The following is a 20,825-nucleotide window of genomic DNA, read 5'->3' as shown; positions in this document are numbered from 1 at the left end:
CCTATTTCAGATTTATGGACAGACGTAGCAGTGAGGTAGGGATCCAGTGAAAAGGCACTTCCTTTATGATAAAGGAAGCTGGTCTCTAGGACTTGACTCTTGTGTCCAAGAGCAAATCCTTTCAATTTTCTGAGTATCAGGCTATTTATCTGTAAAAATGGGCATAGTGTCACCTGCCCTGCCTCTGTCATGCACTCTGGAAGGCTTAAAGGAGATTGAGAATGGTATAAGCTTAAAGTGAAAAGCTCTGCCCAGAAGTCTAGAATACCCTTACCTTGCCCTTTGGGGCTCTGCCCTGGGGTCACTTGACACAGCACACCCTCCTCCACAGGCTGAGTTCTCAGTGTCTCTGCAAGGTTGCAGGAGACCTGTGTTCTAACCAAGGGATATGATGCAGGCCCAAGGATTCTTTTGGCATCAAGGAGCATATGGCCGACCAGGTCTTTGCTCTCGCCTGCCACTTCCTCCTTTCCTTTTATCTGTAGACTGCACTCAAGATAAGTCAGAGTGGGAAACTGACCACCAAACCAGAAGACCTTCCCTGGAGCAAGTGAGGGCCAGCAGGGTACAAATGAGCAGTGCACCATTTCCCTCATTTACCAATGAGGTCACTGGCTCAGAGAGCTGAAGTGACATGCTTGTGGTCACAAGGCAGTTAAGTGACAAAGCCTTAAGGTTTGCTTGCCATCTTCCAGATAAAAGGTTTGAAGTTTTTGCCCAGAAGGAACACATTAGGCCCTGGAATTTAGGCAACAGCTGGGCACGTATGTCTGAGCATTTGCCAGAAAAACACATGCAAATCCACAGGATGCTGATTCACTGGCAAGAAAGAGTAAGGATTTTCAGTCTTAGAAAAAAGTTAGGTGGACACACCAGTTTCATTCTTCATTTCGGGTTCATGAGGTGGGGGTGAGGGGCAGCATGGCTATACAACCCTCAGAGTAAAGCTTCTAAGATGGGACGTTGCCTATCTCTCAACCAGAGACCAACAGAAATAACTGCCTTCAGGGCCGAGATATCATACCGAGATTTCAGATGAAAGTGCAGGCCAGGAAGTGGCTTCTGAAGCAATAGAAAGTCTATAAAGACAGCTTGCAGCCTTTCCTGTGTGTGCGTCTGTGCCTGTGTCTGTGTGTGTGCGCAAGTGTGCACACATGCTCCAAAGAGCAGGGAAGGATTGAATTAAGTGGATCTCTTAGTATATTTATTCTACCTAGAAGCAAAATATCTTTTCCCTATTTAAGTTTCCAGTTTTTCCAATTGGATATGACCTTAAAAATTATAGCAGTAACTTTCACTTCTGATAACTAAGTTAAATTTCCAAGATGCAGTGGGTGCACTATAGAGTTCTTAAAAAGTTACAGCAAATTCTATAAGCATATGATCCGCTGTGGATACTACTCCAACAGTAGGCTTCAAAAGCAATATGAACCTTGCTTTGTTTTTGCCTTCTTTAATGTCATTTCAGAAAGGTAATACACTTACATAGCCAAGCTGATGACATGGTCTCCAGCATACACTAACCAGTAGTGTCTAGAGCGGGGACTGGCCACTTACTTTTCATATAAGTAGCTGAGGAAATTACTTGAATTAGTCAAGGAAACACACAAATGTGCTTGTCCTGATGAAAGGCCTGGAAAAGTTCATCAGTCAGCTAAGAACAGCCTTTTTCTTCTTTGCCAGGGGATGCGCCAGATGAAACTGGGTCCAATTTCCCAACCTAGGACCTTGCATTCATAGTATTCTTTTACAGCACTCTAATGTAAAAGCTAGTCATAAAATCAAGGGAGTAGACATAGATATATATTTTTTAAGTATTAAAGATAGATAACAAAGATAAATTGCAGAGTAGAGAGTGGTTTCAATCTTTCTTCAGTTGTGATCCCTAGGATGAGAGATGGAAGGGGAGCATTGTAGAACTAGAGACCAAAGCTTGACTCCTGATTCTGCCCTTTCTTAGCTGTGTGACCTTGAGCAAATGGACTAACCTTTCTGAACTTTAGTTTACTTCTCTGAAAGGGGAAGTGGCCTACTTGATAAAGTTGTGGCAAGGATTCCATGAAATCACAGCATGTGAAGCCATAATCCATGCGCTCAGAAGAGAGTAGGTCTGCAGTTAGTGCTAGCTGTTAATGTTCTTACTGCGAATGCTTTAGACAGAGTTCATCCCAGTCACTCTGTCAGTTTTTAAATGCTTAATTACATCAGGAAAGATTGTAAAGCAAATATTTCCAATCTCTTGCTAGTGTCTCTATTCTATTCCGAAGTGACAACACAAACTCTCCCCTCCCATTATTCTTCATACAGAAGCCACAGTGATCTTACAGAAATTCCCTGGGGGTCCAGTGGCTAAGACTTCTTGCTCTCAAGGCAGGTGGCCCAGGTTTGATCCCATGTCAGGGAACACATGAGGCAACTAAGTATTCACATACTGTACTGAAGGTCCTGGTAAAGCCAAGTAAACAAATATACATAAAAAAAAGATCCTGCCATGGTTCCCATATCAGGAAAAAAAATCCAGATCCTCACAAGGCTGTCTCAGGTTCTTCTCCAGCCTGACCCACCACCCAGGACTTCTGCAGACTTGCTTCTTACTCCTCTTCTCTCTCTCACCCCCACAATCTCTTCCAGGCTGTTCTCCAAACTGGCTAGCAGAATTCTGCTCTGGGTTCTTTTCATTTGCAGCTCCTCCTACCTGAAATACTCTTTCCCCAAATAGCCATTTGCTATGCTTTTTTTCCCTGGAGAAGGAAATGGTAACCTACCCCAGTATTCTTGCCTGGGGAATCCCATGGACAGAGGAGCCTGGCGGGCTACAGTCCAGAGGGTCACAGTCAGGCACAGTAAGCGTGCACACTCCATGCTTTCTCAGCTCCCTGAGGGTCCTGCATAAACACCCTCTTAGCTGTGAGCCTTCCCTACCATCTACTGGTCTACAGGAAAGAGCACCTCCAAACCCAGCCTTCTCTCCCTATCCAGCCTGGATTAACTTATTTCCACTGGGACTTCTCATCTGATACACTATCCAGTGTTTTTGCTGATCTGTTTCATGCCTTCCCTGCTAGCACAATGTAAGCTCCCTGAAGACAGGCATTTCTGTCTCTCTTCATTGGTCTATCCTGAGTGCCTAGAACAGTGCCTGGCCCACCATAGGGACATAATATAGATTTGTTAAATGAAAGATTAGGAAAAGAAGCAAAGAAATTACCTACATTACTTTTCAGAAAAGTAAAATGGTATTAATTAATGTGAAACTGTCACTGCTGAAATGAATCTGGTAAGTACTAAAAGCAATTGACCAGACAAAGCAGGGATAGTTCAGTGAGTGTTGTATTGCTGATTCAAACGGCACATCTGAAAATGAAGGCGAGCTACAGGATAAGCTGAATTGAATCCTATGAGACCCATATCTACATGCAGAAACCCTGACAGCCAGTGTTCTAAACTCAATGAAGAAAGTTGGGAAATTCAGCTACAGGTTCTTAAGAAGAATCTATTCAGTGTGAAGACTCAGGTCTCCAACACAGAGGCAAACAGAGCGCAGCCCCCCGAGACATGGCCAGAGGACCAGCAGCCTCAGCATCCCCTGGTAGACCTACAGAAATGCACACTCTCAGGCCCCTCCCCAGGCCTGAAGACCCAAAAACCTACATTTAAACAGGCCACATGGGTGATATATCTGCACACAGAAGGTGGAGAAGGCCTCGAGTAGAAGGCAATGTTTGAGCTCTCATTCGGGATCAGAATCACTGTTCTTCTAACATACTTGCCATAAAACTCCGAACAAGTCATGCCAATCCCCTGAACCTTAGTTTTATCATCTGTAAAGCAGGAATAATAAAAGCACCCCAAGCCCTAGGCAAACAACTATAATGATGATAGCAACAAAGATGACAATGGGTAACATGTACTGGGAATGCGCGGGCAATGTTCTCAGCACTCTTACAAGTACTTTATTTATTTAACCCTCTCCATCCACCTGTGAGGGCTTCACAGGTGGCACAAGTGGTAAAGAATCTGCCTGCAAATGCAGGAGATGCTAGAGATGCAGGTTGAATCCCTGGGTTGGGAAGATCACCTGGAGAAGGAAATGGCACCCAACTCCAGTATTCCTACCTGGGAAAGCCCATGGATGGGGAAGCCTGGAGGACATGGGGCCACAAAGAGTCAGACACAACTGAGCACATACTGAGCACATCCACCTGTGAGGCCTATGACGTTATTCCCATTTTATAGTTGAAGAAAGGGACTGAGCTGAGGCCACTCTGCCATGAAAGCACAAGGCCAGGATTTGCTTCACTAAGGTAATTGTAGGTATGCACTTGACCCAGTACCTGGCTTAAAGGAAGTGATCCCCACTGGTGCCTGCCATTAAGGTCTTTTTGCTGTCGTTCAGATCAACAACACAATCTCTTCCCTTTGCTTGTTCTTCCCTTCCCACCTCTTATGGGGATGGAAAGCCTTCTGAGATAAGTGAAAGAAAACAAGTGCAAAACTCCTCGCATTGCATGCTCCCCTTTTCATAATATCAATAAACTATATATATATATATATGTATATAAAAAGAGAGAGAGAGAGAGAACAAAGTCTACTGGAAATAGACCCTACATGGTTAACTGAGATGACTACTTCAGATGATGTGGGATTATGGAGGACACTCACTGTCTATCTTGTATGTTACTATAGTCCTCATGACTTTTTAAAAGACCAAACACATCTGTAAGCAGAAAATCAATACAGTTATTTAGAATAGAATGTGTGTATTTTGAAACCTATAAATCCTTCTGTGGGCACTATTATTATAATTCTTATTACAGACTTGGAAGAAAACTAGTGTTCTGTGGGTAAGAGCCATTTCACTCTCATTTAATGCTAAGCTTTGAGAGGACAGGAACTGTACATCACTTCCTTGTACCCCTGATCCTCAACAAACAGACTTCAGAGTAGGTGTCCCAGAAATGGGCATACAGTGTGACTATATGCCTTTACAGCGTGTTAAGGATCTTTAGATTGGCACCGAGCAGTGGGCTTTATTTTCAGAAACAGAATGAAGGTCCTAGCTTCATACACAAAGGCCAGGTAATAAGCCCCACATCATTGGGTGTTTATTAGAAATGTCAAAGTGTATTACAAAGGTGCTTGCTATTGGCCAAGTTATACTGGTGTCATATCTTATTTAAAAATAAGCTTTCAGCAAGTTGACACACACACACACACAAAATATATATATATATATATATATATATATATATATATATATATGATCCCGATCTAGGTTGTTTAGGATAGAAATATAGATAAGAGATAAATGTGTCATTTCTTTCTAGACCAACTGTGCTTATTCATTTTCACCAATCCACCTGGGATGACACACCCTCCCCCAGGTTCCCAGTGGCTCCTTTTGAAAACTGACCCATGATTTGAAGTTCTTCAACCCAGGGAGAACTTCTTGTTTCCACTTGCTATACCTTTTCCTCAAGCAAGAGGGCATATTCAGAGCAGAGGAGTACCTTTCCCCAAGCATGCTTCCGTAGGACATACCAGGTATGGTTTTCCCAGCACATCATGCATCAGGCTCAGTAGACAGAACACTGGATCAGGAGTCAAGAGACCTAGATTTTTTTAATATAAATTTATTTATTTTAATTGGAGGATAATTACTTTACAATATTGTATTGGTTTTGCCATACATCAACATGAATCCACCACGGGTGTACACGTGTTCCCCATCCTGAAGCCCCCTCCTACCTCCCTCCCCATACCATCCCTCTGGGTCATCCCAGTGCACTAGCCCTGAGCATCCTGTATCATGCATCAAACCTGGACTGGTGTTTCATTTCACATATGATATTATACATGTTTCAATGCCATTCTCCCAAATCATCCAACCCTTGCCTTCTCCCATAGAGTCCATAAGACTGTTCTGTACATCTGTGTCTCTTTTGCTGTCTCTCATATAGGGTTATCATTACCATCTTTCTAAATTCCATATATATGAGTTAGTATACTGTATTGGTGTTTTACTTTCTGGCTTACTTTACTCTTTATAATAGGCTCCAGTCTCATCCACCTCATTAGAACTGATTCAAATGCATTCTTTTTAATGGCTAATATTCCATTGTGTATATGTACCACAGCTTTCTTATCCATTCATCTGCTGATGGACATGTAGGTTGCTTCCATGTCCTGGCTATTATAAACAGTGCTGAGATGAACACTGGGGTACACATGTCTCTTTCAATTCTGGTTTCCTCGGTGTGTATGCCCAGCAGTGGGATTGCTGGGTCGTATGACAGTTCTTTTTCCAGTTTTTTTAAGGAATCTCCACACTGTTCTCCATAGTGGCTGTACTAGTTTGCATTCCCACCAACAGTGTAAGAGGGTTCCCTTTTCGAAGAGACCTAGACTTAAATGCTGTCTCTGAAACTTGGCTGTGTCAGTCTGAGCAAGCTATAACCTCTCATTAGCTTATAATATCATAACCACTTACTAGCTCTGTGTCCTTGGGGATATAGGATCCTGTAAAAATTGTCTCACTTCCCTGTACCTCAGTTTTCCCATCTATAAAATGGAATAACAATAGCCCTTTCCTCACAGGACTCTTGTGCTGGTTGAAGGTACTTTCTGGCACTCAACAAGTGCCCCTAGAATGTTAGCCACTACTGTCAAACACTATTTTTTCTGTAGGTGGCCCTTTCAGTTCAGAGAGAGTTTTGGTAACCACAGTCTCATTCATCCTCACATTCCTCTTGGAGGTAGTGGTGGTACTAGCATCAGTATCCCTTTACATAAAGGAGAACAACACTGAGAAGGGTTCATGGACTGACCTGAGGCTACACGACAAATTTACAAGCCCAGAGCCTAAAACCTGAGCTTCTTCCTAACATCTCCTCTGCTCCTGGATTCAATTCAAAGCAATTTCCTGGGTCCTTGCCCCTCACTGGGGATAGGGAATCAGGCCCAGTGCTGGTCCTGCAAGAGATCACAGCTAGGCCAAAGACTGAGAATGCTGTCGTGCTATAGACTAACTAATTACCACATAGTGGGACAGGTAGCATAGGAAGCTGTGTCCCAGACTACGTGAGAAACCTTACCTGCGCGAGCCAGTCTTTATGCTGGGAAATAAAAATGTTTATACAATTTAAAGTATCTCTTCAGAAATATCTCTAGAGGGGAAAAGAAGATAAGATAATTCAGCTTCAGGAAAATATTCCTTCCTTTTCCATATGTGGCCCATAAGATGCTCCTATGACCCTATATCTCCGAAGAAAGAAAATCACATGGGTGGGTTTATAACACAGGTTCCAAATGCTCTAGAAAGTCACAGGGCAAAGGCTGAAGAAGTGCTAAGAGATAGGATGTCTTAGGAGCTTCCAAAAGTAGGTAAATACGAGAAATATTGTATGACACCCCTTATACATATAGTCTAAAGAGAAATGATACAGATGAACTTATTTACAAAACAGAAAGAGGCTCAGATGTAGAGAACAAACTTATGGTTGCCAAGGGAAAAGATGAGGGGAAGGGATAGTTAGGGAGTTTGGGTTGGGCATGTACATACAGTTATATTTTAAATGGATAACCAACAAGGAACTGCTATACAGCACAGGGAACTCTGCTCAGTGTTATGTGGATGGGAGGGGAGTTTGGGGAGAATGGATACATGTATATGTACATATACATCATATATGAGTCCCTTCACTGTTCACCTGAAACTGTCACAACATTGTTAATCGACTATAACCCAATACAAAATAAAAAGGGTGTGTGTGTGTGTGTGTGTGTGTGTGTGCGCGCGCGCGTGCGCGTGCATTTTAAGTAGGCAGACTCAATGTCACAAAGGAAAGAAAGGGCACTGTGAGCCAGGAGTTTTGGTCGTGGCTTTGCCACCAGCTCATTACACACCCATACATGAGTCATTTCTTTCTGCTGGGGCTCACTGGCTCCACTGGTTGGTCTCAAAGGGCGTTTCCAGCGCTAATGTTAGAAGATATGATGATATCCAAGAATCTCTCGAATATCTGCTCTTTAATAATGGAAATTTTATCAGGGAAAATCATTGCTGACTTGCGTCTTGAAGATGTTCTTGGGAATATAACAGAATTAGAACAGGAATCATTAGGCAATAGGATGTTTCTCATATTCTCTTTACAAGGATCAGCTTCCCATTTGTACCTTCAATTAAATTAAGGATGTTAGTTCTATTTGTCCCAAAACAATGCCACACACAATAAATAAAACTTCCTGCTTGCAGCTGGCTGTGTAAAAACACCTACAGAGGAAAACTCATGCTGTGCTGTGCATACAGCTAAATCGAATCTATAGTTGTGTAAGCATTCCCATAGAGACAGCAACTTCTCTTCTTCTTTTCTCTCTCCCCCCTCCCTTCCATCCTCCCCACTCCCTACTTCATGCCCATCCCCATTTAAGAAGCGATTTGGCCTAGTTAAATGGCACCAAACACTCTCAAGCAACATATGCTATGATTCTTTGCAACCCCATGGACTGTAGCCTGTCAGGCTCCTTCATCCATGGGATTTTCCAGGCAAGAGTGCTGGAGTGGATTGCCATTTCCTTCTCCACAGGATCTTCCCAACCTAGGAATCAAACCCAGGTCTCCCGCATTGCAGGCAGACGCTTTACCGTCTGAGCCACCAGGGAAGCCCGATTAATAAGATCACAATGAGCCAAATCCATGGCCTCCCAGCTTAAAGAGTTGGGCTGTCTTTTCCATCTCTTTCCAAGAGCCACCCTGGCCTCCCTTTGTAGCTACTCTCAGAGAGTCAGTCAGCTGCACTCTGACCTCCACAATCCCAAAGAAGCATCTCTTGCAAGTAGAAATCTGGCTCTGCAGTTTCCCATGGCTACCAGGACGCATCCCTCCACCAGCTCTCAGGTGAGCTTCTCTCTCCATCCTGGGTGGAGGCCTAGCTGGGTGGGCAGGTGGGCAGCTGTGTGAATAACAACTCTCCAGGTGTTTTGTTTGCTTCCTTTTACCTCTCCCCAGGCTCTGGGGGTTGCCCCAGGATGGTCCTCCTATGTGTTTCAACAATAATGCACTCTTTTCCCATACATGCTCTTCCCATGAGAAGAGGGGTCTTACAACTGCCGACCACAAGCAACTCCCTCTTCCCTCTTTCCTCTCTCTTCATCTTTCATTCTTTTTTAGGTCTTTGTTCTTTTTCACTTCTCTATGATTTTGACAATCTGAACTGCTCTAGACAGTCCTGTTTCCAGTTTTTCTCTGAATGCTCAATTCCTATCAATCACCATCATCAGCGCTACAGTTCACATTTGTTGAGCACTTATCATGTGCCAAGTGCCAGGCTAAACCTTCCCTTTCATTAACCTGCACTCCCTAAGCTCCTGGCATGGGTAGCCCATTCTACAGATGAATCCACTGAGACAGAGTTTACAGAGAGTTTAGGTATTTTGCCCAATGTTACATAGCTAATAAGTGACAGAACCAGGATTCAGAAACAGATCTGCCTAGACGCCACTACACTATATGGCCTCAATTACTGTCAGATCACCTGGCCTACAAAATATGCACCCCAATACCCTGGATTAGATTTATGTGGGCTGCATGGGTATTCTCAGTCATACCAGAGAAGTTTGCTAAATGAAATCCAAAATTCCTAGGAGTAACTTTAATTAGAACCATGCGAGACCTACAAAAAGAAAACTATAATATTTACTGAGAAATATATTAAAAGAGACTTGAATAAGTAAGGAGACATACCATGTTCTGCAATTGGAAGGCTGAATGTGGTAAAGAGAAATCAATTTGTTCTTAAATTATTTATAATTTTAGTTGAATTCCAATCAAACACTAACAGGATTCTTTGGGGGACTTAGCAAAATGATCCCAAGATTTACTAGGAAAAACAAATGGAAGAAAAGTGCACAGAAAACTTTCGAAAAAGAAAAGTAATGAAATGGAGTGGAATTAGCCCTGTGCTTGTGCTTAGTCACTCAGTCGTGTTTGACTGTTCGCGACCCCATGGACTGTAGCCTGCCAGGCTCTTCTGTCCATGGGGATTCTCCAGGCAAGAATATTGGAGTGGGGTGCCATGCCCTCCTCCAGGGGATCTTCCCAACCCAGGGATCAAACCCAGGTTTCCCACACTGCAGGTGGATTCTTTACCATCTGAGCCACCAGGGAAGCTCAAGGATACTGGAGTAAGTAGCCTATCCTTTCTCCAGGGGATCTTCCTGACCCAGGAATCAAACCACGGTCTTCTGCATTACAGGCAGATTCTTTACCAGCTGAGCTACCAGGGAAGCCCTGGAATTAGCCCTATCAGACATTAATTTTTTTTATTTATAGTCAACTACTTTCAAAATACACACTATACATCTACAATTATTAAAAGACTAGGATACTGGAACAAATTTAGACATACAAATCAATGGAATCCTATATATCCCCAATGCTGATCCTACTACATATTTGAAACTAATACTGATAAAGAAGGCATCTCAAAAAAGGGGGAAGAAAAAGGTTAGCTATGGTTTTTCCAGTAGTCATGTATGGATGTGAGGGTTGGACTGTGAAGAAAGCTGAGCACCGAAGAATTGATGCTTTTGAACTGTGGTGCTGGAGAAGACTCTTGAGAGTCCTTTGGACTGCAAGAAGATCCAACTAGTCCATCCTAAAGGAGATCAGTCCTGGGTGTTCTTTGGAAGGAATGATGCTAAAGCTGAAACTCCAGTACTTTGGCCACCTCATGCGAAGAGTTGACTCATTGGAAAAGACTCTGATGCTGGGAGGGATTGGGGGCAGGAGGAGAAGGGGACGACAGAGGATGAGATGGCTGGATGGCATCACCGACTTGATGGACGTGAGTTTGAGTGAACTCTTGGAGTTGGTGATGGACAGGGAGGCCTGGCGTGCTGCAATTCATGGGTTCACAAAGACTCGGACACGACTGAGTGACTGAACTGAACTGAACTGAACTGAACTGAATAAATTATACTGGAAAATGTGGTTAAATATCTCAGGAAAAATAAATAAAGTTATTAGTAAGCAGCATTAATTTTTAGATGAATTATTAAGTCAAATATTCAAAAACTTCAAATGATAAAGCCAGAATAAAACAGAAATAAGTATTTATCAAATCACTAATAGAAACAAAAATTTCTAAATTTAGAAATAATGGAAGAAATAACTTAGAAAATTAATAAATTTGACTTTTTACCTATTAAAAACTTCTCTTAAGACCAAACCATTCAATCACCTCATAATTAAACATAAAAGGCAATTTGAAAACTGATAAAAATATTCATAATAAATAAAGAAGTCTTATTTTAACCATTTAAATAATTCATCAAAATATATAAGGAAAGCACTAATACTCAAATAACTGGATACAAAACCGAACAAATAGTCACTGGATACAGACTATATTTCAAGACATGTGCTAGACACTAGAGAATATAAAGTTTATAAGAACTGATCTGTCTCTTGACGTGCTTAAAATCTACAGAGAGATTAAACATTAAATTTTTTTAATTTTAAAAAGTAGCACAACCAAGCATCAGAGTTGTAATGATAGAAGCCTGAATAAGGTAGAAGTGTAACAAAAGGAAGGTTTATCAAATTTGGGGAACCCAAGTTTCATGGAAGAAGTTTTGAAAGATGAGTAGATGTTCTGTAGTTGTACAGGAGATGCTGCGTAAGGATATTTCAGAAAGAGAGAGCAACTTTAAGTCGATCAAGAGGCACGATGTGTGAAGTTAGATGAAGGTGAGACTTTCAGCTGGGGCCCACTGAAGCTAAGCTTATAGGCCAGAACATGGCAGGCCTTACTTTTAATTTTCTAGGCAATGGAGAGTCCAAGAGTTGTAAGTAGGCAAAACTGTAAACAAATATGCATTTTAGAAAAAACAATTGTGACTTCAGGAGAAAGGATGCATTGGAGGGAGGCAAGTTCAGAGGTCATGACCAATATGGAAGTTGTGAAAGCAATTCAGGTTATAAATGGTAAGAACCTGGCTTAAGACAATAGCACTGGGGAAAGAGAAGGACATAATTCAAAAGGTGTTGTGGATAATCCATAAAAGAAATCTGAGTGGTTAATATGGAAAACAAGTAGAACTGTCAGTAATCAACAAAATATAAATTCAAATTTTTTGAAGATATCACTTTTCAAGATATCACAGAAATCAAAATATTTTAAATCTGACAATATGGCATACTAACAATTTTGAAGTTAAACCTACTTTTATATAGTTTCTTTTTTTTTTTTTCAAGGTCAAAGATTTTTAATGATCAAAAATTATACATATCTTCTAAGAAGTTACTGGGAATTTGAATAACTGAAATCATTTGGTGCCCTTGAGGGTTTGCTAGCAGTTCTCCCCTCCTGTGTGATGTAATTAATCCCTACTTCCATGACAACCATGTGCAATACCACCAAGAGGATGCTAGAGAATAACCAGGATGGAGAAACTCACAATAGAAGATCCCAAACCTCCCTGAAATTCCAAGACAAATAAATAGAATCTAAGTAGGTTCAGTTCAGTTCAGTTCAGTTGCTCAGTTGTTTTCGACTCTTTGCGACCCTATGGACTGCAGCATGCCAGGCTTCCTTGCCCATCACCAATTCCCAGAGCTTACTCAAACTCATGTCCATCGAGCTGGTGATGCCATTCAACCATCTCATCCTCTGTCAACCCCTTCTCCTCCTGCCTTCAATCTTTCCCAGCATCAGGGTCTTTTCAAACAAGTCAGTTCTTTGCATCAGGTGGCCAGAGTATTGGAGTTTCAGCTTCAGCATCAGTCCTTCCAATGAATACTCAGGAGTGATTTCCTTTAGGATGGACTGCTTGGATCTCCTTACTGTCCAAGGGACTCTCAAGAGTCTTTTCCAACACCATAGTTCAAAAACATCAATTCTTCAGCACTCAGCTTTCTTTATAGTCTGACTCTTACATCCATACATGACTACTAGCAAAACTAAAGCTTTGACTAGACAGACCTAAGTGTAGGGGAGCGTTAAAGTCCCATGATCTCAGAACAGAAGTGAAAATGCCCACAAGCAGCCTGGTGGAAGGTGGGAGAGCCTTCTCTGATAGATCTGAATGGATATCCCCTTCCTAATTAGGGAGCCAGCACATAGCCACCTAATTGTCAACAAATATGAAAATGGTTATGTTAACTGTGCTAAATCCACTGGATGGAATATTATACAACTGTTACAAGGATATTTTTAAAAATTTTGTAATGACATGGGTAAATGTTCATAATGTGTGTGTGTGTATGTGTGTGTGTGTGTGTTAGTTGCCCAGTCATGTCAGACTCTTTGCAACTGCATTTTTCACCAGGCTCCTCTGTCCACGGAATTCTTCAGGCAAGAATGTTAGAGTGGGTTGCCATTCCCATCTCCAGGGGATCTTCCAGACCCTGGGATCAAACCCAAGTCTCCCACATTGTAGGCAGATTCTTTACCGACTGAGCCACCAGGTTAAGGTCATTCATGACATAGGCATCTACAATTATACATTGAGTCAACACTTACTGATCACCTACTATGCACCAAGCACTGGGCAGAAGATGGTTATACAGCAGTGAAAATAATATAAATGGTTCCAACCCTCATGAAGTTTAGTCTCTGGTGGATGAACAACAAAATGAATAATTCACTTAAATCAACAGTAAACAATGGTGTGGAGTGCTATAGAGAAAGAGACCATGGTGCTATGACTGAGAATAACAGGTAGGATGGGGTGAATATACTGAGATGAAGCAGCCAGTGAAGATATCTTTTAGATGGCAGAGATTTACAGATGAAAAAATAATAGCCTTGAGAAGATCAGTTGAAATGGCAGTCAAGGCAAAGGAAAAAGACAGTGCAAAAGCCCTGAGAGGAATATACAAAGGCTGAGTTTGATTAATTGAAAGAAGATCATTTGGGAGCAGTAAGAAAGTAACAGGGATGATAGAAGAGGAAAGTAGAGAGGTGAGCAGAGGCTTAACCAGGCAGGGTTTTGTAGGTCATGGTACAGAGTATTAGTTGAATTCTAAGTGCAACGGGAGAATAATTCTATTTTTATGTTTTGAATAGGGAATATATCCACATGGTTCAAAAAATCCAAACAGTATAAAAAAGATTTACTTTTTTGATGAGTGATGAATCTTGCTCTCTCTCAGCCCTTGTACTTATCCACTGGATATTTTTCCCTACTCATCCACAAACAACCATTTTTTTGGCCACACCATGGCTTATGAGATCCTACTCCCCTGACCAGGGATTGGACCTGGACCCTCAGCAGTGAAATCATAAGGTCTTAATCACTGGACCACCATGGAATTCTCTCACAGGTAACCATTTTTATTAGTTTCTTCTGAATCCTTTCAGAGTTTCAATGCAGATACAAATACATATTGTTGATTTGTCTCTATGTCATATGCCAGAAGTGACATGCCATATATACTACTCTATATACTGACTTTTTTCACTTGATAATATATCCTAGAGCTCTTTCCATTTGTAGCACCACACATTTAACCAGTCAATGGTTAGCTATTTAAGGATTTTTATCACATAATATGATTTATCTTTTAGAAAGATGATTATGAATGTAGGGAATGGGTTGGAGGAGGCAACAGTTAGGTAAAAAAGATATTTCTTAAGCCCAAGGGTAGCAATGGAGTTCTAAAGGAGTGAGTCAGTTCAACATATAATTTAGAGTAGAGAAGGCTGGCAGAGAAGGCAATGGCACCCCACCCCAGTACTCTTGCCTGGAAAATCCCATGGACGGAGGAGCCTGGTAGGCCGTAGTCCATGGGGTCACTAAGAGTCGGACACGACTGAGTGACTTCACTTTCACTTTTCACTTTCATGCATTGGAGAAGGAAATGGCAACCCACTCCAGTGTTCTTGCCTGGAGAATCCCAGGGACGGGGGAGCCTGGTGGGCTGCCGTCTATGGGGTCACACAGAGTCGGACACGACTAAAGTGACTTAGCAGCAGCAGCAACAGCAGCAGAGAAGGCTGGAGTGGGTGATGGACTGGATGTGAGACATAAAGGAAACAGACATGAAGGATGATTCCTTAGTTTTTGGATGGAGTCACTAGTGGAGAGTGGTACCATTTGCTGAGATGGGTAAGACTGAGGAGCAAGGAACAAGAAGAGGAAGTCAAGATCTCTCTGCAGACCTGCTGGGTTTGAGATGCCAGGGAAACATTCAGGTTGAGATGTCAAGTAGGTGTCTGGATGTGTGAACATGGATTTTAAAGAAGAACTCTGTGCTAGAGATAGAAATGTGGGACATATCTGCTTGTCAATTATATTTAAAGTCACAGCGATGGGTAAAGTCACTGAAAACATGAATGCAAAGTAAAAAGAGAAGAAGGGGAAGACCTTGGCTCTGCAGAATCCCGACATTTGATGGTCAGACAAACGACGCTTAACAAGTCAGAAGTGAATCAGAGGAAACCTAGGAGAAGCCAAGGGAAGTGAAAGTTTCAAGAAGGAAGTGGTTGACTGTGTGGGCTGATGAGAACAAAAAACGGTAAGTTAAAAAAAATAGAGCAAAAAACTGGAACCATCCTTAATTATATATATATGTATGTGTTTATCAACTATATGGACACATGCATATACATTTATACACATATGCAAATCTATATCTACATATACACATATGCATATATTCTGATGCATAGAAAATAACTGAATAAAAATCTTCTAAAACATTATCAATGATCAACTTTCAAAGGTCAGATTATATGATCTCTCCCTTTATCTCATTTTTTTATGTTTGCCCAGTTTTCTATAATGAATATTTGTGATTTTTGTAATGGAAAACTGCATTAAAAAAATAAGAGGTTTCTTAGCTGATCTTGAGGTGGCTCTGACTTGGAGTAGATATGCAGTATGAATAAGGATCTTCTAGAAGCCTGTGAAAATCATTTCTGTTTGGGAAATGAAACTCATACCTTCTGATAGGCTTCTCCACCAGGTGGATGCCATGTGGATGGAGTGTGGAGGCAGGGCAGGAGAGGAGAAATGTGAGTTAGGGAACCTGGCCCTTTGCAAGATCTGCTCTAACTGGATCAGAATCACACTGCTATGGATCTTATGCTGAAATTGAAGCAAACTAAGACCAGTTATTTTCAATGCAAGCAAGCTAACCTCATAGAACTCAATTCAAGCTGCTGCCTATTAGAAGCTGCCTCTAAAATTTGCACTAATTTGCCTTTGAATTCACACGAATCCCCTTCTCCACTATGGCCCTCAGTAACTTAGTGAATGAAACTCAGAGTCCGAAGGATGCCATTCTGAAGGCAACAGCTCTGATCTACTCACACATTTCAATCTTGCCCCTTTCAGACACCACAGCAGTTGCTGCCTTGACCAACCCAAAAAAATATTCCCCTGAGCACATATGGAACCCCCATCGCTAGTCATCTCTCCAGATGGCCGTCATGCTGCATTTAGCTAGCATCCTGTCAAGGTGGAGCATTTCTAAGAAAGCCCCTGCTTTTATTTCCCAGAGCAGCGATTGCCAAATTCGATCAGTGCCTAGTCTGTTTTGGCAAGACAAACAATTTTACAGACATCCACCCAAAGCTAAGCCATTGCCAACACCCCTAACAGCTAGAAGACTCAATGCAAAGACAAGTGTTGCCTCTCACAGGCACTGTCCTACAAAGTACCTCCCTCATTTCAATATCTGTAGGAGGTTGAATACTGCCTCCTCTGCCAAGATGCCCCTGATCTAATCCATGGAACCAGTGAATGTGTTACCCTACAAGTCAAAAAAGGGCACAGTTGTTCATCATGGACTTTTTTTGGCAGTCATTTTGAATTAAAAAAAAATATTGCATTAAAATGTTGTTAATCATCAAAGGAAATGACTCCATGATCAATAGTGAGTTTTGAAGCCTTCTTAAATTGTGTGTCCTAGGCAAGCACCTCACATGCCTCAGCCTTGTCCCAACCTAGCAGAGACTAATAGAACTAATCACACTATTATTTAATTATCCATTTCTAAATCTGACTGCTCCCTAGACTGTGATCCCCTAAAAGTTCAGACCATAGCATATTCACCTCTGTTTGCAAAGGGCACAGGATGGAGGAGGCACCCAATAAATTTTACATGAATGCATGAGAACCAGTGAGAAGTATTATCTGAGTTTTCATCTACTCAGTATTCTGTAATACCTCATATGGGGAAAGAATCTAAAAAAGAATATGTATAACTGAATCACTTTGCAGTATACCTGAAACTAACAAAACATTGTAAATCAACTATACTCCAATTTAAAAATAAAAATGTATATTAATGAGGCATTTGTACTGCACAGTAAAACATAGGATTGTTTAAATGGATATTTATTTGGAATGTTCATTTCCAAGTGTGAACACAGGAATATAGAAATGAACATCTTTAAGAACCAGCCTCCTAACAGCTATAATTGATACAAAGGAAAATGGCTGACCTTCATTCTTCTGAATGCCCCTAGGTGATGGATCACAAAAGGAACAACAGAGAAGAATGCCACGCTTCTGCAGAGACAAACTTGCGCTATCTCAATTAGGAGGTCAGTTTTATTTTGTACTTTCAGGCTACATACAGTTCATTGAACACACTCCCCAATCTAATGCTGATTTTGATTTCCTTACATTAGCTTTAGCTCTTTTCACTATTTTGTAATTATCTAGTCTGTAATTTTCTAGGCTTGTCTGAAATCCCTGCTATGGTATGTTCATTCATAGGAATCCAGTATCTCTAGGAGCCAGTAACACCTGTGGTATGCTGTATTTGTATAAACATAATTTCATTTCTCTCTTCTCTTCCTAGACTACCTGCAATGCACTCCAAGACATGAGACAGGTAGCTTATTGAATTCACAAATACCCTTAATTAAATTAGAAGATAACTTCAAGGTAGTTCAAAGACTGGAGTTGAACACTAAGTCTTAAGTTGTCAATTCTAAATCTTTGCTGCTTTGACACCATTTTCTAATAACCACAGGACAGGCCAGAACTGAACAGCAGCTGCAGTTGGCTTAATGAAGTTTAGGTAAATTGGCTTATTAACACAGCTTTGGAAGGAACTTCCATTTTCTACATCACAAGACATGATTCTTACCATCTTTCAGCAATAACATTAAAATCTTTTAGATTTTACCAAGATGCCAAGTCACAAGAGAGTGTGGAAAGTCCAGAAGTTCTTCTAATTACTTATAAAATGCAATTGCCATCTTCTCTGTTCTCAGTGTGGGACTGCAAATAGCATCTGCCTAACTGTGACTGGGAGCCAGCACCCGATCGCCCCCTGTTTGGAGTTTTAAGTAAATGGTAATTAAGAAAAGAAAGAAGGGGTGGCAAGTTGAATTGAAGGCTCCCTAATAGATGGCATTCTTCCTGCCTAGAGTGACATTTACAGCATACATTTGCCACCTCTTTGTTTTCTGTATGACTTAGAGGGAAAAAAAGAGTCAAATTAGTATAAATCTATAGTAATACAAAGATTTGAACAGACTTGTTGAAAATGTCAATTCAACTAAGCAGTCATTATTGGTTACAAATGATTATAGCAACACAGTGATATTTTACATTTCTATTACACTTAAGATCTTTTGAAAACACTTTGAGATTTCTTTCTCATTGGAAGTCCTAAAAGGACATTTCTTGCTCTTGTTTCAAATTTTAAGAAAGCATTTTGACAGGATCAGCAGCTGCACTTGTTCAGCTTTTCTCGCTTACCTCTCCAACAACACAGACTTGTCACATCCTGTCTTTATTTGACTTTGTAGGATTTTTGTTCATCATGAAACTTTTTACATTCACTTTGATTTTTTAAAAATTTTACTGAATTTAGGTGGTATCATCTTGATGATTGAGTTTGTTTTTATTTTTTTGTACTCCTTCAATTTTGTGCCCAGGGTGAAGTGCCTCACTCACCTCATCCTAGCCTCGTACTTGATGTCTGACAAATAGCCTGCACTGAATAAGTATTTGTTGAGAAGGCCAAAAGGTTCGTTCAGGTTCTTCCATACTATCTTTTGGGAAAACTCAAAACAAACTTCTCGGCCAACCCGATATAAGGTGATCCACAACAGATGTAAGGTTGTTGCATTTGAGCTCTATAGTCCCCAGTGACACAGGCAAATTCACTGAAGGAGAGGGAAATTGGGGCATGAAAGGGAGTCACAGAGGGCCAGAAGCAGCCTCACCAGCATCCAAATGTCACTGTTCCAGCAGCTCCTAGTGGCTGCTGCGGTCACTATACAGTGGACCCCCTGGGTTCTCTGGGTGCTTGCATGTGGGACTGGGAGCGGTCCACTAACAGTCAATGAAGAGGCTGCAAAATGGAGAGGAGTGTCTAGCTCCCCTCTGCGGCCCCAACATAAGGGTCACTCCTGCTACAGCCGGCATCCTTCTCTGAGTCGTACAACACACACTTCTCTTGATCTATTTGGACCTTTGTTTTTCGGGTATGGCCAAAGCTCCACAACTGAGCACATGTCCAGAGAATCTGGCTGGTTATGGCTGGACAGCAACCATCGACCTCTTTTAGGATAGCCACTCTCCTAGTCAATAAAAGCTGTCTGTTTGGAAAAACTGAGCCACTGCCTGAAATGAAAACTTGGACTATGTACGACCAGAAGTACTGACACAACCACCCTCTTCAGTAGAATTTCATTGACTATTAGTTAAACCTATGAAAGAAAAAAGGAGCACAGAGTATCAGCCACCACACAGAGAAAACATAAAATTTGAGAAACAATGTATTTCATAGTGGCGGACAGAGGAGCCTGGTGGGCTACATACAGTCCAAGGGGTTGCAAAGAGTTGGATACAACTTAGTGACTGAACCAACAAACAATGTTTCATAGATGAAGAATAAAGACAGTAAAATACTAAGAAACCTAGATAGTCACCAATTAAAGCTTATAAAAATGGTTTTCAGACAAACCAAGCTTACATTCTAATTTTTATTTTGAATGCTGACAAAGATAACAGTTAAGTTGACCAGAGTTGTATGCTATGGTGGAGGACAATGGCAAAGAGGCGGGGAAGGAGTAGGAGGTAATGGGAAGTACATAAGAATGAAGTTGATTCATGCTGATGTATGGCAAACCCAATACAATATTGTAAAGTAATTAGCCTCCAATTAAATAAATTTTTAAAACATAATGAAGTTGAATACACTTGGATTCCAGGCCCGGTCAGCCACTGATGATAAATAAACTCTGTCCTGCAGGACAGAGAAGTAAACACATGTGCTCAGACAGCCATGTGGAGCCAGAAGTCCCGAGGCCATGTTCCAATTTTAACTACAGTGTTTTCTTGTCTTTCCAATTTATTTAGTCATATGTTTACTGTATCAAACTCTCTTTAACATATTGTCCTTAACCTCCAGCTATAGATCCCACCAGAGTCTCACCTTTGCTTTCTTTCTGGTGAATGAAAATGGATGCTAGGGCTGGGGAGACAAGCACTGGTCTGTGCCCTCCATGGGTATTTCATTTCAGCACCTTTATGAGGTGAATAATATCCCCATTTGCTAGATGAGGAAGCAGAGGCTCAGAGAACCTAGGAACTAACCCAATGCCCTGTTGAGAAGCAGCATAGCGTATGGGTTGGGACCAAACTCCCTGGTGTCAGACAAATATATAAAGAAGATTTAAGGGAGGTGGGAGATACATTTTTGGCAGAGCCCCTGAGAGGCTCCAAACCCAGAGTCAGAAGGTAATAGAAGCAAAAGATGGCTGTGGGGCAGCAATCAGGGTGGTTACGTTAGAGAACTGAAAATGGGTATCACAGCCAATTGTTCTCTGCTCCCCTTCATGCATACTAAGTAG

This window comes from Capricornis sumatraensis, chromosome X (assembly GCF_032405125.1).
Source record: "Capricornis sumatraensis isolate serow.1 chromosome X, serow.2, whole genome shotgun sequence".
NCBI classification, from domain to species: domain Eukaryota; kingdom Metazoa; phylum Chordata; class Mammalia; order Artiodactyla; family Bovidae; genus Capricornis; species Capricornis sumatraensis.
This window is presented reverse-complemented; position numbering follows the sequence as displayed.